This window comes from Choloepus didactylus, chromosome 6 (assembly GCF_015220235.1).
Source record: "Choloepus didactylus isolate mChoDid1 chromosome 6, mChoDid1.pri, whole genome shotgun sequence".
In the NCBI taxonomy this organism is placed as follows: Eukaryota; Metazoa; Chordata; class Mammalia; order Pilosa; family Megalonychidae; genus Choloepus; species Choloepus didactylus.
In genome coordinates, this window is record NC_051312.1 from 62354486 (window position 1) to 62375218 (window position 20733).

At 38.8% G+C, this 20733-nt stretch overlaps 1 protein-coding gene across 4 annotated transcripts in view; it reads left to right on the forward strand.

Annotated features, from left to right (window-relative positions):
• UEVLD (UEV and lactate/malate dehyrogenase domains) overlaps nt 1-20733 on the forward strand; it is a 159153-nt gene that overhangs the window by 105257 nt on the left and 33163 nt on the right. The gene's annotated exons all lie outside the window — the stretch shown is intronic.

The following is a 20733-nucleotide window of genomic DNA, read 5'->3' on the forward strand; positions in this document are numbered from 1 at the left end:
CCAGTATGGAATTCTGGTCCTGGTCCCAAAGGCAGCAAACACCCTTGTGCACATGTTGGAGCATGTGTGTCTGACCCAATCTGTCTGGTGTTGGACCAAGAGACACACTGTCCCAGAATGTGCCTTGCAGAAGGCAGCTCAGAGAGCTCTTCTATAGAACACTGTGGGAAAGTCGTCAAGTCATTCTGCCTGGGGCAATGGATTGCTGTCTATAGGACATACAGAGCAGTGCCCTGGGTAGTGAGGAAACTTTGCCTTATGGAAGAGGGGACATTTGTAACCATGTAAATGGGGGATTTCCTAGGGCACAAGACACGTGCAGAAAGTATTAGGGAGCCCCTACACTTTGGCCTGGAGCTATTCTCATGCGAAGCATTGAATGGATAAGCCCTGAAGGAGTGCACTAACACAGGTCAATCAGCAAAGACTGAGAAAGGTGTTTTTTTTCCCTGTTTTATTTTTGTGAGCTCCTGGCATCCAAGGAACACTCAGTCATAAAACTAGTTGCATGAAAGCTTAAGGAATGGATGCCACAGAGCCTAAATTTGACAACACATTAAAATATCAAAATATCCAGGTTTCACCAAAAGGGTTACAAGACATACAAAGAAACAGGAAATGATGGCCCAGCAAAGGAGATTAAAGTGCTAGAAACCATCAATGAAGAGGATCAGTCCTGGGACATTCCAGACAAAGACTTTTAAAAAAATGGTCCTAAATATGCTCAGAGAGCTAAAGGAAATCAATGAAAGGATAGATGAACACAAAGAGAACATCAGTAGAGAGATGGAAATTATGATAAGGAACTAGAGTTGAAGGCCACAGTAACAGTTAAAAATTACTTTGAGGGGTTCAACAACAGATTGAAGCTGGCAGAAGAATCAGTGAACTTGAAGATAAGACAATTGAAATCATTCAGTCTGAGGAAAAGAAAGAACAATGAAGAAAAATTAACAGAGCCTGAGGAACTTATGGGACACCATCAAGCATATCAATATGTGCATTGTGGGAATCCCAGAAGGAGAAGAAAGAGAATATTCAAGGAAATAATGGCTGAAAACTTTCCAAATTTAACAAAAGGCATGAATGTACACATCCAAGGGGCTCAGTGAACTCCAAATAGGATAAACCCAAATAGACATATCCTGCAGCATATTATAATCAGACTGTTGAATGCCAAAGATAAAGAAAATTCTGGAAGCTGCAAGAGAAATGCAGTATGTCACATACAAGGGAGCCTCAAAAAGATTAAGAGCTGATTTCTCACCAGAAACCATGGAGGCAAGAAGGCAGTGGGAAGATACATTTAAAGTAGTGGAAGCAAAACTACCAATCAAGAATTCTATATCCAGCAAAACTGTTTTTCAAAAATGAAGGTGAATTAAGGCATTCCTAGATAAACAGAAGCTGAATTTGTCAACACTAGACCACCTCTAGAAAAGATGGTAAAGAAGGTTCTTCAAGTTAAAAGGAAAGGACAATAGAGAATAGATCAAAGCCACATGAAGAAATAAAGATCTCTAGTGAGGGTAATGTCAAGGGTTAATATGTACATCAATACTGGCGTATTTTTTGTTTTGTAACACAAGTTTTTACTTCCTACACCATCTAAAAGGGAAGTGCATAAAATGTATTGATAAATCAGTGGGTTTTGACTCATAAAGTATTAACATGTCATTTGTGATGAGAATTACATTAAGGTGGGGGAACAGAAAGCATACAGGAACATAGTTTGTGTATGTATACAATTGAAGTTAAGTTGGTATCAAAGCAAACGAGATTGTTGCAGATTTAAGATGTTAAATTTAAGCCCCATGGTAACTACAGAGAAAATATCAGAAAGTGTGCGAGCTCACAGACAGAAATTAAGAGTACAGGTTGCCAGGGGTAGGGGGAATGGGGAGTTAATCTATGAGTGTAGGGTTTCTGTTTGGGGAGATGGGAACATTTTAGTAATAGAAGGTGGTGAGGATATCGCAACCGTGTAAATAGGAGTAATCCCATTGAATGATATTCTTGGGAGTGATTGAGATGGTAAAAGTTTATATGTTCCCACAATTAGAAAAAAAAAAAAGGAAGAGAAACTAAGGAGACAGTTGCAATCAAATGCAATACATGATCCTGAATAGGATCTTGAATGGGAGGAGAAAACGCTCAAAGGGATATTGTTGGGACATATGATAAAATTGGAATACAGACTATTAGCTTTATAGCAATGTTAAATTTCTTGAACTTGATAATTGCACTTAAGGTGGTTATATAAATGAATATCCCTGTTCTTAGGAAAGGTACATGGCAGTATTAAGGGTTCAAGGAGCTTAATGTATACAGTCTGTACTCAGGTGTTCAGAAAATGGATGGATGGATGGAAGAAGGGAAGATGGATGGATGGAAGGAAAGATGGATGGATGGATGGATGGATGCAATGAATGATGCAACAAATTTGGCAAACAGTTAAAATTGGTAGATCTTGGTATCAAGGGTATAGGGGTATTGTAGAGTTTTCTGTATCGGGTTTGTATTATTTTTGTTACTGTTTTTAAGTTTGATCATAGTTCAAAATAAAAAGTTAAAGAACAAAACAAAAAACACCATGAGGGTCCCTTGAATTAGAGAAAACACATTTTCTAAAACTTTTCTACCAGGCTATTGCTAAGATTAGATTGTAATGTGATGTAATTATTTGGCTTTCCTTTGCCTTTTCTTGTATTCATTGACCATATTTTCCAAATAATTGGGAGACATTATCTCAGAGCCTGATTGCAATAAGAACAGTGAATCAGAATAGTTGAAATATTACCTATAGTTTATAAAAATTGTAATAGTTCTAGTAAGCCTCTAGATCCTTGTATGATACAGTGAGTTCATTTTCATTCTTCGGAAAGAGAACAGTAGTTTCTTTAATGATCCTTTTTTTGGGCCTCATGTAGAAAATCCCTTGAGGAGCTGAAAATTCTCTTGTGCCTGTTATTTCCATGTACTGAAGTTCTTAAGGGACCTCTAAATTCTTCTAAATCACTTCAGGAGAGTCTTTAGTACATGGACTCTAGAGGTTGTGAGGCCATTTAGAACCTGAAGAAATTGTTTCTTCCTAAGTGTCTCATTAACCATCAATAGCTATAGCTTCAGATAATTGAATATAGAATCCTTGGAATATATGTATAGTGCATGGTGCCTGGTATCTAGTAGGGTCTCAGTAATTAAGTGTTGAAAATTGAATGTGTACAAATCATCTTGGAGCAACTTTCATGTCCTCCTTATTACTTCTGATAGCACTTAATTTAATTACTATTATATGAAGTAATTTTAAATATTATTTAACTAGCATAACTAACATCTCCTAACTAGCATCTCATAAATATATTCTGTGATACAAAGAAGTTCATTAATAATGCTGGGAAATAAAGCTCATTTAGAAATATTGGTAATACACCATCATGACAGACATAGATTATTGCAACTGATTAGACATCCTGGGATGTACTATGCTCCATTTGTGATGTGTGTGTGTGCATAGAGTAAATCTGGAAGGCTAATAAGAAACTGGTGGAAACTGGAAGCACTGGTTCTTCACCTGTTTTTTTGTACTTAGTATATTTTTGAAGATCTTTTATTAACAGTACATAAAGATCTAAATAGTTTATTTAGTCGAATAGCTTTGTAATATTCCATCATATTTATTGACTGTATTTTATTTAACTAATTCCCTATCAGTGGATATTTATTTTTTGTGTGTGTGTGTGATTACAAATAACACTGCAGAGAACACTGTAATGCAAACATCTTTGTGTACTTATCTGAGAGTAACTGGTGGGACAAAGTGGAATTACTGGGTCAAAAGGCATGTGTCTTAGATTTGTATTGATAAATTATCCCCGGTATGTACCAATGTATACCAGTTTATACTCTTACCAACAGTATGTGAGGTTTCTTGCTTCCATTCTACTATTACATTAAATATATTCTACATTAAATATAGTTAGTGGAATAAATGTCCTGGGATATTATTTTGATCATATGATTTCCTGGCTGAAAACACTATTACTTTTCATTTCTTATCCCTTAATAATAATATTAGTTGCTGTTTTTTTCAGGGAGTCAGTCATATTCTAGGTGCCTTATATATGTTACTTCTCTTACTCCATTTTATAGATGAAAAAAATAAGGCTCAGAGAGCCTTGGGTCACACAATTAGTAAGAGGCTGTGCTAGGGTTTCAAACATAGGTCTGTTACCAATTTCTTATGATTCATTCCAGAAATAACCAGTGCCTATACAAGCATTAATGTGTGTGTGTGTGTGTACAGGTATGTGTGTGTGTATGTGTATGCTCTTGATATAATAGAGCAAAATAAAATGTGCTCTGTAACTAGTGGTTCTTTTTTTTAAAAAAAATTGTAGTGACATGAACACAACATAAAAATTCCCATTTTAACCACCTTCAAGCATAGAATTCAGTATGATTGGTTATGGTCACAATGTTCTGCCTCTTATCACCACCATCCATTACCAAAACTTTTCCATCAACCGAACAGAAACCCTTCAACCATTAGCATTAATTCCCCATTCTCCCTCTGCTCCACCCCTAGTAACCTGTAATTGACTTTGTATCAATTAATTTGCATATTCTAGTTATTTCATGTAAGTGAAATCATACAATATCTGTCCTATATGCTACTTTGAATATTGGTATACAGATACCTGTCTGAGTCCTGAATCTCTGCTTTCAGTTCTTTTGGGTATATACCAAGAAGTAGGATTGCTGGTTCCCATGGTAGTCCTATGTACAGCTTTCGAGGAACCGTCAAACTGATTTCCACAGTGGTTGCACCAATTTACAACATGAACAACAGTGTATAAGGGTTCCAATTTCTCTACATCCTTTCCAACACTTTTTTTTTCCTAATAATAGCCATCCTAGGGGTTGTAAAGAGGTATCTCATTGTGATTTTGATTGGCATTTCTTGATGACTAATGATGTTAAGCATCTTTTCATGTACTTATTAGCCATTTGTATATCTTCTTTGGAGAAATGTTTATTCAAGTCTTTTGCTCATTTTAAAATTGGGTTGCTTTTTGTTGTTGAGTTTTAGGAGTTTTTTATGTATTGTGAATATTAAATCTTTGCCAAATATATGTTTTGTCCTTGATCCATTTAGAGTTAATTTTTGTATATGATATGAGGTGGAGGTCCAACTTCATTATTTTCCATGTGGATATCAAGTTTTCCCAGCACCATTTGTTGAAGAGACTACTTACTCTTTCTTCATTGAATAGACTGGGCACCCTTGTCACAAACCAATTCGCCATGGATGTGTGGGAATTTCTGAACTCTCAGTTCTGTTCCATTGGTCTGTTGGACTGGTCTTACGCCAGTACCACACTATTTTGATTATGCAGTTTGGTAATAATTTTTTTTAAACATTTTTTATTGTGAAATATATATATACACAGAAAGTTATAACTTTACAGTTTAACAAGGAGTTATAGAACAAATTTCAAAGAATGTTATGGGTTATAGTTTGACAATTTCAATTATTTCCTTCTTGTGAAATATAACATATATAAAAAGTAAAAACTTTCGGAGTATGATTTAACAAGTGGTTATAGAGTAAATTTCAAAAAATGTTATGGGTTACAGTTCCACCATTTCAGTTATTTCCTTCTAGCTATTCTAATACCCCAGAGACTAAATATATATATAATATATTTATATAAAGATTCAAGATTCATAATACTCTGTTAAATTCTATCTTATCTGTTGCTAATCATCCCTCTCATTTGATCACTGTTTCAATCTTCAAGGATATCTTGACTCTATTTGAAATCTCTTAGCCACTGAAACCTTATTTTGTTGCTTTTCTTTCCCACCCTTTTGGTCAAAAAGGCATTGTCAACCCCTCAATGCTAGGGTTAGGCTCATTACCAGAATCCATGTCCCACGTCACCAGGGAAACTCATTCATCTGGGGGGGTCCTGTCCCATGTTGGGGGAGGGATATGAATTTATTTGCGGAGTTAGCCTTAGAGAAAGTCCACATTTGAGGAACAAAAGAGGTTCTCTGAGGTGACTCCTAGGCATAAATATAGGTGGGCTTAGCCTGCCCTTTATAACCATAAGTTTCACAAGAGCAAGCCTCAAGATCTAAGCTTGACTTATAAAGTAGGGAGTTCCTAAGTTCACATAGCATATGTTATGTCCACAATAGTCCATCCATATCTCACATTATCACCACATAATTGTACAATTCTCATCACTTTCTAGTGAAGCTGAACATTTTTTCATGTGTTTCTTGGCCATTTGTATTTCCTCTTCAGAGAACTGTCTTTTCATATCTTTTGCCCATTTTATAATTGGTCTGTCTGTACTCTTGTCATTGATTTGTAGGATTTCTTTATATATGCAAGATACCAGTCTTTTGTCAGATACCTGGTTTCCAAAAAATTTTTCCCATTGAGTTGGGTGCCTCTTCACCTTTTTGACAAATTCCTTTGAGGTACAGAAACTTCTAAGCTTGAGGAGTTCCCATTTATCTATTTTTTCTTTTGTTGCTTGTTCTTTGGGTGTAAAGGCTAGGAAGTGGCCGCCTAATACAAGGTCCTGAAGATGTTTCCCTACATTATCTTCTAGGAGTTTTATGGTACTGTCTTTTATATTGAGATCTTTGATCTACTTTGAGTTAACTTTTGTGTAGGGTGTGAGGTAGGGGTCCTCCTTCATTCTTTTGGATATGGATATCCAACTCTCCTAGCCCCATTTGTTGAAAACACTGTTATGTCCCAGTTTAGTGGCTTTGCGGGCCTTATCAAAGATCAGTCAGCCGTAGATCTGGGGGTCTATCTCCATATCATCAATTTGATTCCATTGAGCAGTATGTCTATCTTTGTGCCGGTACCATGCTGTTTTGACAACTGTAGCTTTATAATAAGCTTCAAAGTCGGGGAGTGTAAGTCCTCCCTCTTCATTTTTCTATTTTAGAGTGTCTTTAGCAATTCGAGGCATCTTCCCTTTCCAAATAAATTTGATTACTAGCTTTTCCAAGTCTGCAAAGTAGGTTGTTGGAATTTTGATTGGGATTGCATTGAATCTGTAGACGAGTTTGGTTAGAATTGACATCTTAATGACATTTAGTCTTCCTATCCATGTACATGGAATATTTTTTCATCTTCTAAGGTCCCCTTCTGTTTCTTTTAGTAGAGTTATGTAGTTTTCTTTGTATAGGTCTTTTACATCTTTGGTTAAGTTTAATCCTCGGTACTTGATTTTTTTAGTTGCTATTGAAAATGGTATCTTTTTCTTGAGTGTCTCTTCAATTTGTTCATTTCTAGCATATAGAAACATTACTGACTTACGTGCATTAATCTTGTATCCCGCTATTTTGCTAAATTTGTTTATTAGCTCTAGTAGTTGTATTGTCGATTTCTCAGGGTTTTCCGGATATAAGATCATATCATCTGCAGATAATGACAGTTTTACTTCTTCCTTTCCAATTTGGATGCCTTTTATTTCTTTATCTTGCCGGATTGCCCTGGCTAGCACTTCCAGCACAATGTTGAATAACTGTGACAGTGGGCATCCCTGTCTTGTTCCTGATCTTAGATAGAAGGCTTTCAATCTCTCACCATTGAGTACTATGCTGGCTGTGGGTTTTTCATATATGCTCTTTATCGTATTGAGGAAGTCTCCTTCAATTCTTACCTTTTGAAGTGTTTTTATCAAAAAGGGATGTTGGATTTTGTCGAATGCTTTTTCAACATATATAGAGATGATCATTTGATTTTTCTTTTTTGATTTGTTAATATGATGTAATACATTGATTGATTTTCTTATGTTGAACCATCCTTTCATGCCTGGAATGAACCCCACTTGGTCATGGTGTATGATTTTTTTAAATGTGTCTTTGGATTCGATTTGCAAGTATTTTGTTGAGAATTTTTGCAAATTATTCATTAGGGAGGTAGGCCTGTCGTTTTCCTTTTTTGTAGCTTCTTTGCCTGGTTTTGGTATTAGATTGATGTTAGCTTCATAAAATGTGTTAGGTATTGTTCCATTTTCTTCAATGTTTTGAAAGAGTTTAAGTAAGATTGGTGTCAGTTCTTTTTGGAAGTTTGGTAGAATTCCCCTTTGAAGCCATCTGGCCCTGGGCATTTATTTGTGGGAAGCTTTTTGATGACTGATTGATCTCTTTGCTTGTGATTGTTTGTTGAGGTCTTCTATTTCTTCTCTCTTCAGTCTAGGTTGTTCATATGTTTCCAGGAAATTGTCCATTTCCTCTACATTATTCATTTTTTTGGCATATGGTTCATAATACCCTCTTATAATTTTTTAAATTTCTTCAGGATCTGCAGTAATGTTACCTTTCGCATTCATTATTTTGTTTATATGGGTCTTCCTTCTTTTTGATTTTGTCAGTCTAGCTAGGGGCTTGTCGATCTTGTTGATTCTCAAAAACCAAGTTTTGGTGCTATTTATCCTATTTTTTTTTTTTTTTGTTCTCTATGTCATTCATTTCTGCTTTAATCCTTGTTATTTCTTTTCTTGTACTTGGTTTAGGATTGATTTACTGTTCATTTTCTAACTTCTTCAGTTGATCCATTAGATATTTGATTTTGGCTCTTTCTTCCTTTTTAATATATGCATTTAGTGCTATAAATTTCCCCCAGTACCGCTTTTGCTGCATCCCGTAGGTTTTGGTGTGTTGTGTTTTCATTTTCATTTGTTTCTATATATTTCACAATTTCTCCTTTTATTTCTTCTTTAACCCACTGATTGTTTAGGAGCGTGTTGTTTAACCTCCAGGTATTTGTGAATTTTCTAAGTCTCTGATGGTTATTACTTCTAATTGTATTCCACTGTGGTCAGAGAATGTGCTTTAAAGAATTTCAGATTTTTTAAATTTATTGAGGCTTGTTTTATGTCACAGCATAGGATCTATTCTGGAGAAAGTTCCGTGAGCACTAGAGAAGAGTGTGTATCCTTGTGATCTGGGATGTAATGTTTTATATATGTCTGTTAAATCAAATTCATTTATCAGATTGTTAGGTTTTCAGTTTCCTTATTGGCCTTCTGTCTGGTTGATGTATCTATGGGAGAGAGTGATGTGTTGAAGTCTCCCTCGATTATTGTGGAAACATCAATTGCATCCTTTAGTTTTGCCAGTGTTTGTCTCGTGTTTTGTGGCACCTTAATTGGGTGCATAAACATTTATGATTGTTATTTCTTCTTGTTGAATTGCCCCTTTTATTAGTATGTTGTGACCTTCTTTGTCTCTCATAACATCCTTGCATTTAAAGTCTATCTTTTCTGAGATTAATGTTGCTACTCCTGCTTTCTTTTGGCTGTAGCTTGCATGAAATATTTTTTTCCATCCTTTCACTTTCAATTTCTTTGTGTCCCTGTATCTAAGATGTGTCTCTTGTATGGAACATATTGATGGTTCATGTTTTTTTGATTCATTCTGCCAATCTGTATCTTTTGATTGGGGAGTTTAATCCATTTACATTCAACGTTATTACTGTGAAAGCATTTCTTGAATCAGCCATCTATCCTTTGGTTTATGTTTGTCATGTATATGTTTTCCTTCTCTCTCTTAATGTCCTTTAACACACCCATACTGATTCTCTTTAGTACTGAACCTTTCTCCATGTCTCTCTCCTTTCTTTGTTTCTCAGTCGGTAGGTTTCCATTTAGTGTCTCAAGGAGGGCAGGTCTCTTGTCAGCAAATTCTTTCACTGTTTATTTGTCTGTGAAAAATTTAAGCTCTCCTTCAAATTTGAAGGAGAGCTTTGCTGGATAATGAATTCTTGGTTGGCAATTTTTCTCTCTCAGAATTTTAAATATGTCATGCCACTGCCTTTTTTGCCTCCATGGTGGCTGCTGAGTAGTTACTACTTAGTCTTATGCTGTTTCCTTTGTATGTGGTGAATTGCTTTTCTCTTGCTGCTTTCAGAACTTTCTCCTTCTCTTTTGTATTTGTCAGTGTGATCAGAATATGTCTCGGAGTGGGTTTATTTGGATTTATTGTATTTGGAGTTCGCTGGGTATTTATGATTTGTGTATTTATGGTGTTGGGAAGATTTGGGAAGTTTTCCCCAACAATTTCTTTGAATACTCTTCCTAGACCTTTACCCTTCCCTTCCCAGACCTTTACCCTTCCCTTCCCCTTCTGGAACACCAATGAGTCTTATATTTGGATGTTTTATATTATCTATTGTATCCCTGATGTCCGTTTTGATTTTTTCCACATTCTTTCTTTTGTTCTTTCATTTTCCATTCTGTCTTCTTCCAGGTCACTGATTTGCTGTTCAGCTTCCTCTAGTCTTGTACTGTGAGTTTCCAGAATCTTTTTAATTTGGTCAGCAGTTTCTTTTATTTCCATTAGATTGTGTATTTTTTTATTTACTCTTTCAATTTCTTCTTTATGCTCTTCTGGGGTCTTTTTCATGTCCTTTCTATCCTGTGCCGTGCTCTTCTTCATGTCCTTTATATCCTGTGGCATGGTCTCATTGTTCATGTTTAGTTCTTTGATTAATTGCTCCAAGTACTGTGTCTCCTCTGATCTTTTGATTTGAGTGTTGGGGCTGGGGTTATCCATATCGTCTGGTTTTTTTTTGTATGTTTGAAAATTTTCTGTTGTTTTAGGCCTCTTGGCATTTCCTTAACTTGATAGGGTTCTTTTAGGATTTGTAGATTGATTAAAACCCTTATGTCTCATTTGTCAGATCTACAGCTTTGAGGAGTACACTTTCTCTAACCAGCAGGTGGCGTCCGTGAGCCACCTATTCCCCTCAAGCCAGTTCTCCCCCGCTTTGTCTTTGTGGTGAGTGGGGTGAGTCTTGTGGAGTCCAATTGGTGCACCAAGCTTGTGTGTGTAGTTGGTGTTGCCCGCCCTGTATATGGCACGTGTGTCTGAGTGGTCAGGGAGCAGGGGCGGCTCTAACAATCAAATCTCCCCGGTGTTCCTGGAGATTTAAAGCTGCTGCAGTAGTCTAATCCTTCAGTTCAGTCCCGCCACAGTTTGTGTCTGCCACTGACCCACAAGTCCTTGGTATTGGCGTATGGCCCCTGGGACTTGCGAGTGATTCCCTCTTCCAAGCTGTACACCCCCTGGTCCTCTGTTGATGGATGACTGTGCTATGTCACAGGTGAGCAGCGTCCCCCCAGGGCAGGTCTGGGCTGCAGGGCTGTGTAGGGGCGTTCCCAGTCTGCTGAAAGGATGGCTGAATGGGATGTTAATGCACACAGCTCCACCTTCCCAACTTTGGGACAGTGAGCTGTGGGAAAGGCTAATGTCCATGCCTGATTTTGTGGTGTGTGCGTTGTGTTGGAATCACTTCCCGTCACACTGGGTTGTCTGGGGCAGCTCTGGGCTGTGGAGCCGGCTCCTGGCAGGAGTGTTCCCTGCCCCCCGGGAAGATGGCTTTGAGGGGATACCACCCTTTTCTTGGAAATTTGTGTAGTTTAGCAAATTTTCTCAGCCACTGGACTTATTGCCTGGAGTGTCAGAGCTCTCTTAGCTCTGCTCTTGTCTGGGCCCAAATTGCAAGTCTTCGAGGCTTTCTGTAGTGGGCTTCTTAGAGTAATTGTTTTAGAAAAAGAGAAAAAGAGAAAAAAAAAAAAAAAAAAGGAAGGGCCCTCCTTGCAGAGCTAATTGGCTATTGAAATACTAAGAGACAAGGAGATTAGGGCCATTAAGGAAAGATCCCGGGAGCAGAGAAACCAAACTGGCTTTTCAGACAAAGACACTCACTTTCTGGATTTATTTGCATATGAGCCTGACTCTGCCTGAGCTCTGCCCGTCCCCATTCTATGTTCACCAGATCTCCAAAAAGTCTCAGCTTTTATTTTTGGGTTTTCCTTGCTGTTTTTGCTATCCCTATCTCTTCTCCGCCAGGATGGCTGTTCCCAGATTCTCCGGTGTCTGGTCTCGCTCTATCTACATTTGAGTTTGGATCAGTAGAATGAGTTTCTGATAAGAGCCACAGCTGCAGTTCTCCCTCCTCCTTCCCAACACTGATGGCCCCTCCTCCCATTGGACTGAGCCTGGGAGGGAGGGGCATGGGTCCCTTGGCCACAAAAAATTGCAGATTTTGCTGATCTCAGCTGTTCCACATGTTCATGTGTGTGGTATGAAGTATGCCCAAAGTCAGGTTGCTCTGCGGTGTCCAGTCCACGCAGTTCCTGGCTTTCTGTCTGCTGCCCTGGGGGAGTAACTAAAACCTACACCTCACTGCTCCACCATCTTGCCTGTAATCCAACCCATTTCTTTTAAGATGCTTTTGTTCACACACCATACATTCCGTCCCAAGTAAACAATCATTGGTTCCCTGTATAGTCACGTATTTATGTGTTTAGCACCATCGCCACTATGTACATAAGAATATCTCCATTTCTTCCACAAAGAAGGAGGAAGAGTCAAAGAAGGCAAAGAGACAAAATAAAAAGAAAAGAGAAAGAGAGAGAGAAAAACAAACAAACAAAAAACAAAACTTGATAGCTAGAAAGCAACAGAAGGAAAGATAGCATTAACCTAATGTAGAATAAAGAGTCAGACAACATCACCAATGCCAGGAGTCCCATACCTTCCTCCTGTTCCCCACCGCCCCCCATGCATTTAGCTTTGGTATACTGCCTTTGTTTTATTAAAGGAAGCATAATACAATGTTTCCGTAATTATAGTCTCTCGTTTGCACTGATTGTATTTTCCCCCCAGTCCCACCCTATTTTTAACACCTTGCAATGTTGGCATTCATTTGTTCTCCCTCATGTAAAAACATATTTGTACCTTTTGTTACAATCGTTGAGCACCCTAGGTTTTCCTGAGCTACACAGTCCCAGTCTTTATCCTTCGTCTGTTGTTCTGGTGTCCCACGTGGTCCCACCCTTCCTCTTTCAACCATATTCACAGTCATCTTTGTTAAGTATACTTACTTTGCTGTGCTACTATCTCCCAAAACTGTGTTCCAAACATCTCACTCCTGTCTTTTCCTTTCTGTCTGCAGTGCTTCCTTTAGTGTTTCCTGAAGAGTAGGTATCTTGTTCAAAAACTGTCATTGTCGTTTGTCAGAGAATATTTTAAGCTCTCCCTCATATTTGAAGGATAGTTTTGCCAGATATATGATTCTTTGTTGGTGGTTTTTCTCTTTCAGTATCTTAAATATATCACCCCACTTCTTCTTGCCTCCATGGTTTCTATTGAGAAATCCGCACATAGTTTTATCAAGCTTCCTTTGTATGTGATGGATTGCTTTTCTCTTGCTTTCAGGATTCTCTTTTTATCTTTGACATTTGATAATCTGGTTATTAAGCGTCTTGGTGTAGGCCCATTCAGATCTATTCTGTTTGGGGTACGCTGCACTTCTTGGATCCGTAATTTTATGTCTTTCATAAGAGATGGGAAATTTTCATTCATTATTTCCTCTATTATTGCTTCTGCCTCTTTTCTTTTCTCCTTCTGGGACACCAATGACACGTACATTCTTGCTTTTCGTTCTGTCCTTATGTTCCCAGAGATGTTGCTCGTATTTCTCCATTCTTGTCTCTATCTGTTCTTTTGTGTGTAGGCTTTCAGGTGTTTTGTTTTCCAGTTTCTGAGTGTTTTCTTCTTTTCTTGAGATCTGTTGTTGTATGTTTCCATTGTGTCTTTCAAATCTTGTGTTGTGCCTTTCATTTCCATAGATTCTGCCAGTTGGTTTTTTGAACTTTCAGTTTCTACCTTATGTATGCCAAGTGTTTTCATTATATGGTCCATCTGTTTTGCCATATCCTCCCTAAACTTTTTGAATTGGCTTAGTATTAGTTGTTTAAGGTATGCATCTCAGTTGAAGTGTAAGTTTCTTCCTCTGACTGCGCCATAACTTCGTTTTTCTTAGTGTAGGTTGTAGTTTTCTGTTGTCTTGGCATGGTTTCCTTGTTTACCTCAATCAGGTTTTCCCAGACCAGAATGGGCTCAGGTCCCATAAGGAAGAAATATTCAGTATCTGGTTTCCCTTAGGGTGTGTCTTAGAAAATTGGTACACCCTGGGATGCCTCAGGTCACTGTGCTTTTCTGCCCAGAACATGGTGCCTGTCAGCCTGTAATTCCAGCCTGGTGAAAGGAGGTGTGGCCTGTGGCTGTTTTCCCCCAGGCTCTGGGGTCTGGTTTTGAATGGAAGGCAGGTGGTAGAGCTGGGCCCCACCGCTTTCCTCTTAGGGAAGATATCCCCCTCTAGGGAGAGGTCATTAGCATTTGAATAGACTCTGCCTGTACAATCTCTACCCTTGTCTGGGTCAGAGTGCTGGGAACTGAAAATGGCTGAGGCTTTCTTCACTGAGCCGAAACAGGGACAGAAAGCCCCCTTCAGTCCGCAGCCACCCTCCAGGTCTCCAAGGTCAGTCATCACCCAAAGCCTCTGTCTGCTCGTTGGGGATTTGTTGCTTGTAGCAAGCAGTCCACGCTTGTTAATTAAAACCCCAGTTGGAGCTCAGCTGAGGTATATTCTCTTGTGGGAGAGAGCGTTTCTCTAGCATCAGGAGGCTTTGCAACCTGCGCTGTGGTGGGGAGAGGGCTCCCAGCTTAGACCCACAGGTTTTACTTACAGATTATATGCTGTAATCTTGGACATTCCTCCCAATTCAGGTTGGTGTATGATGGGCAGATGGTCATGTTTGTCCCCTCTCAGTTATTCCAGATTATTTACTAATTGTTCCTGGTTGTTTATTAGTTGTTCCAGGGGGACTAACTAGCTTCCACTCCTCTCTATGCTGCCATCTTATATCCTCTGTAGGTAGTTTTTTGATGGCTGACTTGTGATTGGTTTGTTGAGATCTTCTATTTTTTCTTGGGTCAGTCTAGGTTGTTCATGTGTTTCCAGAAAATTGTCCATTTCCTCAACATTGTCTAGCTTGTTGGCATACAGTTGCTCATGGTATCCTCTTATGATGTTTTTTCATTTCTTTGGGATCCATAGTAATTATCCCTGTCTCATTTTTGATTCTGTTTATTTGGGCCTTCTCTCTTTTTGCCTTTGTCAGTCTAGCTAAGGGTCTGTCAATCTTGTTGATCTTCTCAAAGAACCAATTTTAGTTTTATTTATTCTCTCTATTGTTTTTTTGTTCTCCAAAAAATTTCTGCTTTAATCTTTGTTATTTCTTTTTTTCTATTTGCTTTAGGGGTTAGTCTGCTGATCATTCTCCAGTCTCTTCAGTTCAGTTAGGTCTTTGGCTTTAGCTCTTTCTTGCTTTTGGATATATGCATTTAGAGCTGTAAGTTTCCCTGTCAGCCCAACCTTAGCTGCATCCCACAGGTTTTCATATGTTGTTTTTTTGTTTTCATATGTTGTTTTTTGTTTTCATTCATCTCAAGATATTTACTTATTTCTCTTACAGTTTCTTCTTTGATCCACTGGTTGTTTAGGAGCATGTTGTTTAACCTCCGTATATTTGTGAAAGATCTAGTTCTTTGGTGATTAATAGTTGCATTCCATTATGCTCAGGGAATGTGCTTTGAATAATTTCAATCTTTCAAAATTTATTAAGACTTGTTTTGTGCCCTAGCATATGATCTGTCCTCAAGAATGTTCCATGGTCACTAGAGAAGAATGTATATCCTGGTACTTTCAGATGTAATGATCTACGTATGTTTGTTACATCTAATTCATTTATCATATTGTTTAGGTTCTCAGTTTCCTTATTGGTTCTCTGTCTAATTGTTCTTTCTATAGAAGAGAGTGGTATATTGAAGTGTCCCACTATTATTATAAATGTGTCTGTAGCTCCCTTCAGTTTAGCCAATGTTTGTGTCGTATTTTGGAGCTCCTTGTTTGGGTGCATAAACATTTATGATTGTTATTTCTTCTTTATGAATTGTACCTTTTATTAATATATAGTGTCCTTCTTTGTCTCTTATGACATCATTGCATTTAAAGTCTGTTTTGTCCAATTTTAGTATAGCTACCCCAGCTTTCTTTTGGTTGTAGTTTGCGTAGAATATTTTTTTCCATCATTTCACTTTCAGTCTCTTTGTGTCGAAGGGTCTAAGATGAATGTCTTGTAAACAGCATATCGGTGATTCATACTTTTTAATCCATTCTACTAGCCTGTGTCTTTTAATTGGAGGGTTTAATCCATTCACATTCAAAGTTATTACTGTGAAAGGAGTTCTTGAACCAGCCACCTTCTCCTTTGGGTTTTAGTTGTTAGATGTTTTTTTTTTTTCTCTCTCTCTCTTTCTCTCTCTTTTTTTCCTTTAAGTTACCCTTACTTATATTCTTCAGTTCTGTGCCCTTTTCCAGACATCCTGTCTCCCCCCCCTCCTTTTTTTTTTCCTCAGCTGGTAGAGATCTTGTTAGTATTTCTTACAGGGCAGTTCTCTTGTTAATAAATTCTCTCAGCATTTTTTTTTGCCTGTAAAAATTTTAAACCCTCCTTCAGTTTTGAAGGAGAGATTTGCTGGATAAGGAATTCTTGGCTGGCAATTTTTCTCTTTCAGAATCTTTAATATGTCATAACACTACCTTCTTGCCTCTATGATGCCCACTGAGTAGTCAGTACTTAGTTTTATGTTGTTTCCCCTGTATGTGGTGAATCACTTCTTTCTTGCTGCTTTCAGAAGTTTCTCCTTCTTTTCAGCATTTGACAATCTACTCAGTGTATGTCTTGGAGTAAGTTTATTTGGATTTATTCTATTTGGAGTTCATTGGGCATGTTTGATTTGCATATTTATGTCCTTTAGAAGAGTTGGGAGGTTTTCCCCATCTATGTCTTGAAGCACTCTTCCTAGCCTTTTACACTTCTCTTCTCCTTCTAGGACACCAATGATTCCTATGTCTGTTTGCTTCATGTTGTCCATCATTTCTCTTGAGATCCATTTCAAATTTTTCAGTGTTTTTCACCATTTGTTCTTTTGTACGTTTGCATTTGATTGCTCTGTCTTCTTTATCACCTGTTCTTTTCTTCTGCCTCTTCAGAAAAATCTTCTGTTGTCTGTCTCTAGTATATTTTTAATTTGATCCACAGTATCTTTTATTTCCATAAGATCTGCTTTTTTTTTCACTTATTCTTTCAAATTCTTTTTTATGCTCTTCTAGAGTATTGTTGATTTCTTTTATGTCTTTAGCCATCTTGTTGAAGTTGTTTTGGAGATTTGTTTGTACATCTTTAATTGCTCCAAATTTTGTGTCTCTTCTGGCTTTTTAAATTATTCATTTGGCTTGTCCATATCTTCTATATTCTTAAAGTGCTTCGTGATTTTCTGTTTGGTTCAGGGCATTTGCTTGTCTTGATAAGGTTATTTTGGGAAATACAGGATTATTTGAGCATTTGTGTATAATTTGGGTGAGCTACAGCTTGCTGGAGAGCAGTTTCCCTATCTATCAGCAGGTGGTGCTCTCAAGCCAGTGTTTGTCAAACTTCTGTGCACTGGGTGGCTGTCCAAATGGGGTGGGGAACCAATCAGTGCACCAGTTCTGTGTTTGTACTGTCCTGGGGCTGCGATATGGCCCCTGAGCAATAAGGCAGGGAGTCCGCTCAAGGGTACCCTGCAGATCATACATGCCCAGGTCCCTGTCTGCCAAGCGCCCGCAAGTCTCTGGGGTTGGGAGGGGCTCCTGATTGTTCGTATAGCGCCCTCTCCTGCACTGGCTTCTTGCCAGTGCATTCCCCCTGCTAGGGAGAGTAAACGCTGTCCCCCAGTTTCCCACACAGGAGCTCACGGCTGACTGGCTGTGAAGAATCATCTCCTCTGCTAACTGCCAAGGTAGGTGCATGGGAGTGGAGAGCCACTGCTCACTCCCTTGCCTGGCAGCTGTCTTGCTGCTGCCAGCCCTGGGAGTCAGTCCCCACCGGAACAAACTCACCCTGTCCCTCGAGTCACAGTGTCTTGCATTTTTGTCCACATCCCCTCCACATACTGTGGAGGACCCTGTATGGCTGGTCACACCCCGAAACTGTGGTCCTGGACATCCTCTGGCACCTCTCTAGTTTCTTTCATAGAGGAGGAGCCTCACGTACTCCACCATCTTCCTGGAAGTCTCCTTTCTGAGTTTTTAATTAAGAAAGGGTGCTGGATTTTGTCAAATGCCTTTTCTTCATCAATTGAGATGATCACATTGTTCTTTTCCCTTCATTCTATTAATGTGGTGTAATATATTTTTTATCTTATGTTAAATCACCCTTGCATTCCTGGGAAATCCCACTTGGCCATGGTGTATAACCCTTTTAATGTGCTGTTAGATTTGGTTTGCTGTATTTTTTGAGGATTTTTGTATCTATACCATAAAGGATACTGGTCTGTAATTTAATTTTCTTGTGATGTCTTTATTGGGCTTTGGTAATAGGGTGATGCTGATCTGATAGAATGAGTTGAGAAGTGTCCTCTCCTCTTTAATTTTTCTTTTTTTTTTTTTTTTTTTTAGAAGAGCTTGAGAAGGAGTGGTGTTAATTCTTCTTTGAAGGCTTGATAAAACTCACCAGTGAAGCCACATGGTCCTGGATTTTGCTTTCTTGGGACTTTTCTCTGTTGTGTACTCTTTCAATCTCTTGTTATTGGTTGGTTGAGATCTTCTCTTTCTCCTTGATTCATATTAGGTAATTATGTTTTTCTAGGAATTTGTCCATTTCATCTAGGTTATCTAATTTGTTCATAGTATCCTCTTATAATCCTTTCTGTTTCTGTAAGGTTGGTAGCAATATCCCCCTTTTAATTTATTTTGTTATTTTTATCTTCTCTTTTTTTTCTTTGCCAGTCTAGCAGAAGGAATTTGCCAATTTTATTGATCTTTTTCAAAGACCCAACTTTTGGTTTTGTTGATTCTGTCTGTTGCTTTTCTGTTAGCCAGTGGTTCTTAAAATATACTTTATGGATTGGTTACCTGTGCAGAATTGCCTAGGGTGCTTGTTAAAATTACAGGTTCCTGGCTTCCACTCCAGACCCACTAATCCTGAATTTTTATGGCTGGAGCCTGGAAATCTACATTTTAGACAAATATCTCAGGTAATTCTTATTGTCACCTAAAAGCAATATTTTACAAATAGTGAGTAGTGACACAGAATACATTGTGAAATCAGCATAGTGGGTTATGACTGGCATTTTGGAAAAAATGAAGTATAATAGAAATTATCAGAGCCCTCACAGAGTATTTTTTATAACTTGTTAATTTTCCTTTTTTTCTTCTTCTTAGTTTATTAGTTTTTCAGCACAGTTAGCTCTACATTGACAAGGACTTTTATTTGTTTTACATTTTCTCATCTCAAAGTCTCATGACATCAGCCACCAGAATATATAAAACTAGGCTCTTCGCTTTGTACCGAGAGGAAGATAAACTCCATTAAAAATCCACCTTGATCAAAGAAAGCAGACGCTATCTCTGATGGAAAATCCCACAAAGAAGGACCCAATATGTGTATATATATGTATAGATATTTATAGATATCTCATCTGAAAGAATGTAGGGGAAAAAATCCAAGGTTTGTAGCATTATCTACAGTAAAGGGTATCAATTTTTCAGTCACAATCAACATTCAAAGGAAGCACGAGAGTGAATAGATCTGGGGATAGACTAACACTCTGCCAGGCTCTAGAGCAGTCTAGTAATGGCTTGAGGTTATAAAAGGAGAGGGGATGACTTGTGCAGAGGAAACATGGATATGGATATCCTCTCAGCCTCAGAATACCTTGTGCACATCCTCCCTTCACCACAGCCCTTCAGTTTTCATTGCTGTCTTCCTTCTCTTTTTTGATCATTTTGAGGTTTATGGCAATTGGTTTAGGCTCTGAGAGAAGTAGCTCCTGGTTTCTGGGCTGAGAGATTCTACCTGGTAAGGTGGGTAGATGGGAAGAACATGGTACAGTACTGGGCTTCAGGTGGGAGGAGAGGACTGGAGTGTGTGGGGACCTTTCCTCCTTTACCTGGTCCTTTTGCACTTCAAGAACCACCTCCCACCCCAGGACCCAGCAAGCTCACTCAGCAGTCTTGAGACGGAGAAGATGTGGGTCTGTGGACAGACCAGATCTCTCTCTCCAGATCAACTCTCCTTCCTCAGTGATACCTAAGTGAAAGGTTGGCATACATTATGAGAATTCTCCCTAGAAACATCACGGACTACCCCCTGCTGATTAGGTTGACCTCTGTGGAACCTGGGGGCATAAAAGGAGTCTATGGCACCTCTCAGCCACCACTGCTGCTGGCCACCAGCTGGCCACTAAAAGCACTCACCATATGTTATCCTAGCCTTTTCCCTCAGCCCCCTGTCAAATCACCATGGAGACTAGGTGGACTTCAACCTCAGGGAGGCCCAAGTCTTCAGGGTCTTGTTTCAGAAATGAGAGCGAATCGGCAGGTAGCAGAGTGTTCAGGTTGGACAGGTCAATCTGTGGGTTTCCTGCCCTTAGGTTTCTCCATGTTCTGACTTCCTTGGGCAGAGAAATCCCCTTCAGCCCCTCCCTGCCTGGCCCTGCAGCACCAGCTGAGTCCAGAGAGCACAAGGAAAATGACCACCTGTTATGAGCATCCCCTTGTGGCTACTGTTCAGGTGATTGTCACATTACTATAAAACAAAAACAGGTGTACTTGGGGAACAGGGTTGGAGAAGAGGTTCTCAGAGCTCCAGGGTTCCTCACCAATCAGTGCTCTCTGCTTCTGTCTCCTGGCTCTTGTGGCACTGCCTACACTGGACCCATGCTCCTGTGGTCTTACCATCCACCACCCTCTGAATACCCTACCCATCCTCAAACCTGCTTGCCCACTGTTTTTCCTAT